Source organism: Chelmon rostratus, chromosome 15, assembly GCF_017976325.1.
Source record: "Chelmon rostratus isolate fCheRos1 chromosome 15, fCheRos1.pri, whole genome shotgun sequence".
NCBI classification, from domain to species: domain Eukaryota; kingdom Metazoa; phylum Chordata; class Actinopteri; order Chaetodontiformes; family Chaetodontidae; genus Chelmon; species Chelmon rostratus.
Window position 1 is genome coordinate 16154065 of NC_055672.1, and position 7578 is coordinate 16161642.

The following is a 7578-nucleotide window of genomic DNA, read 5'->3' on the forward strand; positions in this document are numbered from 1 at the left end:
TCTTCAGGTGTAAGTAGTCTGATGTTGGACATCAAATATGACTTTCGTCTGCTCGGGCCACCTGCCCTTGTTATTGTCATGCAGGTGAAACAGAATACACTGAGTCATGCTCTTCACTTATCGCGCAGCGGAGACAGCTTCACGATAAACAATCAGTGTCAAGTGTTTCTTTGGTTTGGCTGCGTGTTTGCGTGTGCGTTCGCTTGTCTTTCACGAGTTCTTTATTTGCTTGTATTTGCACAAGTAAAAAGCTGTCAGTGCGAGTTAGCAGCCAACTGGAGAGCTACTGTATCTGACGTGCTTCAGCAAGTCCTTTCAAGAGCCAGTCTGTGCAATTTGTACTTAACACTGGTGCGGATAATTATCCGCCACTTGTTCGTCCAGTTCTAGGACTCCAGCCAGCTGAAACTGGAGATGCTCCTGAAAGATGCAGGAGCTATTAAGCAAAAAACACTGCAATATCCTCTTTCTTCAAGCTGTGAATCAACACATAAATCCAGTCCCTCATGACTGGCTTCTCCCTTATGAATCTGAGAGTGAAAATTAAGCTGGCTCATTATCATAAACGCACACAAACAGCAGGCGATACACAGACACAGAGTTTATATAATCTATGAGGTAATAGCTGCAATTCAGAGATTCAGAAATTATTAATCAGTGTTATTTTAGGTATTTTATGTACTTGTGTTAGTGCTTTGGTAAAATATATTTTATCACAGATGTCATTTCAGTAATGTGTATTTTGCATGTCCACGGAATCACATCCCGTTTTCCTCCTTTTGACATTGTATGACACATTGGCCATGGGTCCACAATTACTTGCAATCTTTAGGCTTCACTATACTTGGTTCAGAGCCTAGTCGGGGTTGTAGAAGTGTAAACAAAACATTTAAGAGTCATTTGACCCCATGTGGGGACAAGTAATCAGTGTGTGACCTCAGACTCTGCCGTCTCTTATTTCTCATCACAGACAGGCGGCCAAGAGAGAAAGTCATCAACAGGCACGTACAAAGGCCCCAAAGCAAGCTCAAAGACTGTTAATGTTTGCAAATACACAAATACACAAGTACAGTACTATGGTAAAAATAATACATTAGGCTTACATAGAGATCCTCTTTCACCTGGTTCAACCTTGTTTTCTTCATTTCTTTCATTTTGTAATGATATCCTCAAAAGTCGCACTGAACCTCGCGATGAAAAGCGTGTAACGGAATATGGTGGAGGTGTCACAAGCTATAACCCTGAATTATTCATTCAAGAAAGGCAGCGTGATAGAAAATCAATCATACAATCCTGATCTGATACACGAACTGCTGAAATATTAGCTGTGGGGAAACATCATGTACCAGCCCATGAATGCTCCTTAATGTATATTCCATTAAAAATTTACACTCTGGTCTGAGAGTGTGTCAAGTATGTGCCTGTGTGTGTGTGTGTGTGTGTGTGTGTGTGTGTGTGTGTGTGTGTGTGTGCATACGTTGTGTGCACCTGGGTGTGTTTGAGCTGGGTGGGGTCAGCACGTCCACTGTCTAGTCTCGGTCTGGAGGCCAGGCGGCTCTATCATCTGGGCAGGCAGCAGACAGGAGGGGGGTCACGTGGGTGTGGTGACCTCCAGGCAGCGTTACGTGAACCCCCTCATGGACAGTGATGAAGTCAGATTGCCTAATCCGCGGAAAACAAAAGTGCTGTCAGTCAGGCTGGACGAGTTATCAACAGCAGCGGCAGCAGCGGCAGCCTGGGAGATTTTTCACCAGTCCTGGCCCTCGGCGCACATGCAGCCATCCACTTATGGGATATTGATGATAGAAAGATGCCTGGCTTTTACACCACTGCTGCTAATGGTCTCTAAGTGTTCACCAGTGAAAATGTATTTTCTGTTCGGTTAAATAGGATACGCTCGTTATGACTACGCTCTGTGTTTTATTGTAAGTGCTTCTGACGATTGGTCTCTGAGTGTCGAATAACAATCAATGCCCGGCCTGTAAAGCCGCGGCTGTATATGGGGCTTAAATGTATGAAATGTACTTAGATGGGAGAGAGTCTTATAGAATAAACAAAGGAGCTCCGTGTTTGCCAATATGGTTGGATTATATAAATCTCCTGAAATTATAATCCACCTCACGTGCAGGGGGATGGTTCTTATCATTCTCACAACACCCTTGAGCACTTTTCCCAATGCTCACATGTGAGGCTTTGTTTTCTGGTTATTGTTTGAGTAGGTTGTTGTGGTGCAATAACAAGCAGTGCGTCCCAATCCAATATTATTTTCACATTGTTTTCACTTAACAAGAGAAATACCATATTTGTCTAAAGTACCACAGCCTACTGTCATTTACAGTGTTTACATACAGTCTGCAGTTGTTTGTTACTCGGCTGATGATAAGCATCTCCAGTGAACCATAATGAGCTTTATGAATGAGATCATCATCCGCTGTAATGTTCAGTCAGAACATGAGACCTGACGGGTTCTGTCGGCGGAACCCCCCTTTGGCATTCTGCCTCCCTGCTGCACACATCCTCTTCTTCCACTTCAGATGATGTCATTTCAACAGCTTTGTTATTCTTTGTGAATATTTAACCCAGATAAGCGGCTCTCGGGCGGGATGAGCCAAATAAGACGTAGAGGGATGTGAAGAGATGTGACAGCGAGGACCAGCGCTTGACCACATTCCAGGAGTATGAGGTGACCGGGTGTCGACTGCCCCACGAGGAATCCCTTTGATAGTGCTCCTATCTGCCCGGCGATCAATACGTAGCGCTGTGCTGATAAAAGAACACGGCTCACATCAAAGCCCGCCACGATGAGGGGGATAAGTAATAAGATGTCAATTATTAATGGAGGCGAAGGGTCCCCTTTCAAGTGGGAGGGAATTTAGATAATGAAAATCAAACAAAATCCATCCTTCACAAATAACATCCTCAAGGTATTCAACCCTTTTCAAAAATATTCAGACTTTTTTAAAGCCACTTCTCATGTAAAGCAAAAGCTTTTGTTGCATGCAGCCGATGGTGCTTAAACATCACATCCAGGTTGCATTCCTGCATCAACAAGATGTAACCTTCCTGCGACCTTCAGAAAACCATGGTTCCACAGCTGCCGTGGGTTTGAACCTGCAACCTTCACCTCCACGTAACCCCGACATCTGTCCCACCAAACTGTGGATGCGCAGATCCATACTCACACGCACCTGAACTCTCCACACCTCTCTGTGGCTCGCGATCAATACTCCCCCCTGCAGTGGCTTTGTTCTTTCATGTTGTGAGTCAGGTGGCCAACAAAGTTTTCTTTTTTTTTGGTTTGTTTTCAGCCGAGCTGACTTTTGAAATTCACATCTTTTGATTCCACTTGTCAAAAGCTATGATTTATTGATCGCAATGCCTATGGTAATCGAGGAAAAAGAGAGACTGGCAGTGCACTTAGGACCTCTCCATTGTTATTAGACAATGTAAAGCCTCATGTTATATCTCTCATTGTGGCTGCAGTGTTAAATATTCATGGAAAAAGACTCAACATATGGATTAACATGCATATTTTATGTTGCCAGTCCCAAATGGAAAAGAGATGGACCATATAGCTTGTGCAATAAAAACATCTTCCTTCACTGTCTTTTTGCCCTTTTCACTTTACCCATAGGCAACTACTAGCACTCTCCTCCCTGCTGGTGTAAAAAAAAAAAAAACCCAGCAAGAATAATCACTAATGAACCTCTGTGAGTGTTTCTGGGTCGTTCTTTCCCGTGAAGTTCACATGAAAGCTGTATTGATTTCTCAGGCCAGGGAAAAAAATAGCACTGTGAAGTTTTCTCTCTGCTCCCACCTCAGAGCTCATACCCCCCACCTCTGTCTGTGCGAGCTTGATGGAGGGTCAAATTAGTCTCTAAATGCGCCGCTGCTTTGTTCGCCTCATTAGTTCGCTGAGGGTTGCTCACTGAACTCCTTGACTTTTCTTTTGAATATAAATTTGAATTTCCTGGGGACAGTAAGTATACAGCATACATAATGCAGTACTACTGTAAATAGTATAGGTCTGTGCATACATTAATATACAATCTGCCAGAACACATATGTAACAACAAGTAAATACCAGAGGCATAGAAACCCTGTCACTCTGCATGTTTACATCAATCCCGTGGGGTTCATGCAGTAAATATATTCAAAGCCTATATTAGTTAGCAAAACAATCATAAATGTTTCCAGCTGAGAAGCAGATCAGGGGGCAGTAACTCAGTGGGGATGCAGGGGTCTCTCCTTCCAGCCCCCCCGGGTTGCCTTATCTGCTCCTTTTGACAGGCTAATGTGCTGACTCTGGGATTCTCCAGCACTCAGCAGGGAGCTCCTGGCCACCTGCAGCTGAGGACAGCTTCAACAAAGGGACCCCTTTAAGGTCAAGCTGGGATGCCAATTTATGTCCCGCACATCGGGGCAGCAGCCAGGGCAAGCCTCTTTACAGTGTGGGTCAAGAACTGCTTTCCATCACCGCCTCCATTAAATTCAAATAATGGAAACACAAGGAGGTTTTGACGAGATTTAGCTTGTGCTGCAGCAACACACAATATAGAAAACTGTTTGCAAAGAAGAGTAGCATTGAACATGTTGAACCGCTCATGGTTTACGTGCATTTGAAATGAAATCTTGTGGGAGGAAAGTCATATTATATGTACTTTGTGAATGTCAGAGTTAGAAGTTAGTGACAATAATTTGGCAAGTATGTGTGCACAAAGATACATATGACATGAACTGTTGTAGGACAATATAATTAAGATAAGACTTTATTCATCCCCAGCCGGGGAAATCCAAGCGTGACAAGCAGCATGCAATATCAGTAGGAATAACAACGGAATAGTAAAATACAAAATACAAAACAAAAGAAACGGTCTGAATATGGACCCAGTGCTACATTAAGCAATGCTGGAGTTGAACACTAATTAGTCCTTCATATCATCACACTGGGAAAATGTGTCATTTCCTTTTCTGTGATTACATTTCAGTGTTTTATAATTATGATACGGTGGCTCAGTCTGCTGTGCAGCGCTCGACTGAACCAGGAGTGTACAGACTCTCTGCTCTTCTTTGAGTTCATGTCATCACCACTTATAGCAGTTGCACCTATTTCGTTCTAAAGTGCAAGTTTAAATAGAGTAAGTGAATGTTATCAAGCTGTGGTGAGTCACTTTTCCAATTATTAACAGAAAAGTCTGGAAGAAATCAGGCTCTTTGGATGTAATGATATAAGCTTTGCCAGGATGCTCCACAGCAAAATGAATCATTTCAGCCACACTGTCTTGAAGCATCCTGCCTGCTGCCCACGTGTAACTCTGCCACTGTGTGATGAAACCATCAATTCATAATGAAAGTGGATCTGCAGGCCTTTCCCACAGTGAGATCATTCCTTTCTTTATTCGCCCCTGTGACTTAGCTCTGGGGTATTCTATAGGCAGGATGAAGGGATGTGGTCAAGGGCGTTTGAGCAAGTGAATAACTGACATTTTCACAAATGGTGACTTCAAGGGGCAAACAGGTAGAACAAATCCAAACAAACTGTCTTCTGTCTCACCCCACATCACTCTCAGCAGACCTCCAGATGACCCGTCATCATCTGCATTTCCACATCGCCTTCCTGTTATTCCCCACTTTTTCACACACCACCGAGACTCATCTCCTAGTTCACACCTCTATTGTGACAGGGGTCCAAGGTTTGTAATCTTGGTGCCCCTGGCCCTCTCCCAGGCCCTTCACACCTCCGTGTGGCCTCCACGCCCCGCACCTGAAAGGAGATTAGCCACCCCTCCTCCCTCCACTTAAACCCTAACTTTTTCTCACTCTTCGTCTTGCTCCAGTGTCGCCACATCTCCTTGTCGCTACGCTGCACCCCCCTCTGAGGTCCAAGATAAGGTTACTGTACCAGGGTCGCTGAGTGGCAAGGAGAGTTAAGCTACTGGGTCATGGGAAGGAGAGAGACACCCCCCGCCTGGGTGCAGACGCTGATGTCATGGCAAGACGCCTCAGGGACAGGCTGCAGACTGGTGATGTCATAGTGTGCTTGAAAATCTGGTGGGTGGGTGATGGAGGAGATGGGGGTATGAATTTGTTCAAAATTAGGCAGATGATGGCAAGGTCAGCGCAGCAAGAGAGTGTAGCCGTACCCTGTGTTTCCTGTTTACACAATGGAATCACTGACAGACGACCAGCGATTTTTGTTGATCTTTTTCCAGTTTTGACATACCGTCATAACTGTCACAAAAGCAGTGAAGATTAGATCACAAGAGTCCGTCCACTTGCTGAGGTGACCTTGAGCGACTGCCGACTGTAATTCTAGGACGGTGACGAATGCATTTCTGTCAACCGCAAAGACGTTCCACTGCAGACGGTTACAGTGTTCGTCTGTCCGTGCTTTTGTTTGTTTGTTTGGGTTGGTGGTGGAGGTCTGGGGAGGCGCAGCACTGGCCAGTATAGGATGCCACCTGTGACCTTGTAAAAGAGAAGTGATGAAAAATTAATGTGAGAAATTCGACCGCTTGTTTTTTTTTTCTCTTTTGCTATTCAGTTCATAAATTATGTTTGCTCCATATTTAGTCTTCACTCTACCTGACACAAAACAGTTGTATGTGCACCAAAGGAGCGTGCTGTGGTTATGGTTAGGTAATCTTAGAACTAGCCGAGCTGCATTAAACTGATTTATATCTGGAATATTTCAGCCGCATGCCGATCAGGTTTTACACTGAGGCTGTAAAGCAATCAGTGAGGTCAACCCTCCACCACATCAGTCATGGCGGTGCTGGGTGACAGACACAGTCAATGAGGTGAACGAAGAGTCACTGCACTTTTCATTTAAAGATACCACAAAAAGGATTATCTGTGATGAGTGGTTGCTGTACGCCCCTATGAGTGTGCGTCTATGCTATTTACTGAAGGAGAAAGTGCACTGTTGACCCATCTGCCCCGTGCCATGCCTGCGGCTGACTGAGCGGGTCAGAAATAGCTGTGTAATGTGAGGGGCAGCTGTGATTGTGGATACACAGGCTCGAACACGCAAAGACAGCAGAAACAGGTGCCTTGAACACGCGCATGTCCTCTGATATCCCACATTCCAGCACAAGGCCGAGCCCGCTCCTCCTTTCCCTCACACCCTTCGTCTGAAACTCGTCACAGTCCCGAACACGTTGATTGCGAGATCCGTTTACGCAAACAGGCCGATAGTGAAACACCAGTGGGAGGTGGCTCCCTGTCAGATAGTTATGGATTGGTGCTGTATAGAGGATGAGGTCACCAAGCAAATGCGGGGCTGCTCTGCCTCACTGTCACTTTTCTAATTGGAACGACATGCTGCGCCATATCGCTCCCAAGTTAAGATCTTAATCTCCTCAACGGGATTGATGCAGACAATGTTTTATACCCAGTGGACATAAATATTGACATACGTATCCAGATGTATGTGGGATGATGTGTAACATGAGGCTGTTGCCCTGATGGCAGGTGACCTGCTGACCTTGGTAAGGACAAGTTCATGCACAGGGCGCAGGGATGCAGCTGCATGTGAGGGTGGGGTGTGGGTTTGTTGCATTGTGTTTCACCACACTG